A 2,627-nucleotide genomic window follows, 5' to 3' on the forward strand; every position below is an offset into this window, starting at 1 on the left:
CAGAGGGTCTAGATGTCACATCTTAAGGAGTGGAAAAGCATATTTTCCCTGGTAAAGTCTGAGATGAGAATTGCTGGACTCTTGACCCCTGACGGTACTGAAAGTGCGTGGGAGCTCCTGGGATGGATGGGGGAAGAGGTTGGTTAATAGAGGTGGAGGCTTAAGGGCCAGAAGAGATTTTCAAAAGTCAGCACCCACAGCACCCCTTAAGCTGCCTCTCTTTGTGTGATCCTGAAGCACCTGGAAACACTCTGAAAGGCCAACCAAATTAACCGGTGCCTAGATTAACACAATTATACAAATGTATTGAGTCTAAAATGTCACCTCAAGTGTCCATAGGGCAGGCTTCAGAGAAAAAACAAATGGAACTGTTATGAAGACATGTTTTCTTTATCTTCTAATACCACAAGTCCACAAGCTTACAGCCAAGAAAAGAAAATAAATGAGACAGACAAGCAGATTAGTTTTGTTTTGTTCTTAAACACAAGAAATACCATGAGAGAAATTTCAGCGAAGTTTTAAGGAATTAAATTTTGGAACAAAAACCTGCTTATCCTGAATTGCACAGCCCCACAAATTGGGGAAGCTGACTTTGACTGCTTAGAAGCTGGTAATTGCAGATTTATATGGCACAATGTCTGTTCTTTGTTTAGTATAGTCTCAAAACAATGTAGGGAAGGCAGAATCTATAAAACCTTAACGTTCTTTGAAACTACCCAATCTCGAAGGGGCACTTAAGAGTAGGTCACATTAAAACTCTGGCCTTTGTTCTCATCATTAGACTTTACAGAGTTGGCAAATAATCAGGTTTGGGACCATGAAATCAGTATGAGGAACTCTTGGAGGGTACTTGGTCTCTGCATCCATCCAAATCACACCATCCATCCAAGGAAAAGAGATCTGGGACACCAATGTGAAGAACTGGGATCCCTTTGGGACAAAAAATGGGGCTGTATTGAGATCTTGTTCTTTAGATAATAGAAAAAATAACATACCCATCAACTACAAGATGTCATCCACTTGAGAAATCGCATTAGATGCAAGGCGCTGATAAAGTTGTCTTCTGATTTTTTTCTTTAGGGGTAACAGAAATGACCCATTTTTGTGGCAACAGAGAAAATGTAATATTCAGTCATCAAATGTTGACTCCATGCCAGGAACTGTTTTAGTTGCTGAGAATAGAGGAGTGAACAAGACTCAGGTACATCCTGTTTTCATGTTGCTTGTGTTCTGGGCGGAGACAGGCAATACAGCAATAAACAAGATAACTAAAGCTTATAGTTTGAAAAAAATGAAACAGTACAATGTAGAAGAGAATGACAGTAAGTAGGAGTGAGGGGCTGTTTGTCATTTCATGTCTTTTTTTATTATGAAAAAATTTTCAAGAAACTATGAACTCTCATTTGTTTCCCAGTTATAACAATTACCAATTTCTCCCTACATTTACTTCTCTGCTCCCTTTTCTTTTTTTTTTTTTTTTGGTTAAAATGTTTTGGAACAAATTCCAAACTTCTTCATTTAATCCCTACCTTAGGGTGCAACTCTAATAATTAAAGGCCAGATAAGATCTTTTAAAACTTTTGTTTAAATAAATTTATAATTCATATTTTAAATTATAAAACAATCTGAAATATAAAATTATATAAATGGCCCATAATCTCATCACCTTAATCTAATAGCTTTTCAAATTTAGGTATTTTCTTCCATATTTTAAAAAACATTTTTATTGCAATATAACGTACTACTGGAAAATGCACAAATCATAAGCTTGTTGACATATCATGAAATGATGGCATCTGTGTAACAGACACTCCGTTTTCTTATTCCTTGCAATTTATTGTTGGAAAAACTTGTCACTTTCCTGTTTCCCACATATTGGATTCATTCCACATGTTCTTCTAGACTATATTTTCTATAAAATGGTAATTAGATCTATATTCTAGACTAGAATCAGGATCAGTAACAGAGTCATGTTTACCATATTGGAGCCTGAGGCAAGAGGAAAAATCATTAATACTGATCCTTTCTTTATTTAAAATTGTGATTTTTTGTTCATCATGGATTTTTGCATTGATTTCAATTTTTAAAAAATAATGCATTAAAGTAGTATATATCTTGATCATTGAGTTTTATGGCATCCCCTGGTCTCAACCCTGGCTAGGTCAGTCTCTGGTTCAGTTTTTTGGGGAAGAATACTTCATAGTTGATCATATAATCTCATTAAGAGGGACTTGCTCTCTGGTTGACTCTTTTTTTGTTATTAAGAATGACCAGTGGAAGATGTCTACTCTCAACCCAATTATTCAGTATTGTACTAGAAGTCCCAGCAAGGGAAATAAGACAAATAAAAGATATTCAGTTTGAAAGGAAGAAATAAAACTATCCTTTTTCACAGATGACATGATAGTCTGCCTAGAAAATCCCATGGAATCTACAAAAAAAAAAAAAAAAAAAGCTTCTGGAACTAATGAGTTTAGCAAGATCCCAGAGGTTTTTTGTGGGATATTTTTGATGACTAATTCAGTCTCTTTATTTATTTGCTTTTTCATTTTTGTTTTGAAATAATTTCAAACATATAGGACAGTTGCAAATACACTACAAACCCCATATGGAGAACTCCAACAGCC

The sequence above is a fragment of the Choloepus didactylus genome, chromosome 4, assembly GCF_015220235.1.
Source record: "Choloepus didactylus isolate mChoDid1 chromosome 4, mChoDid1.pri, whole genome shotgun sequence".
In the NCBI taxonomy this organism is placed as follows: domain Eukaryota; kingdom Metazoa; phylum Chordata; class Mammalia; order Pilosa; family Megalonychidae; genus Choloepus; species Choloepus didactylus.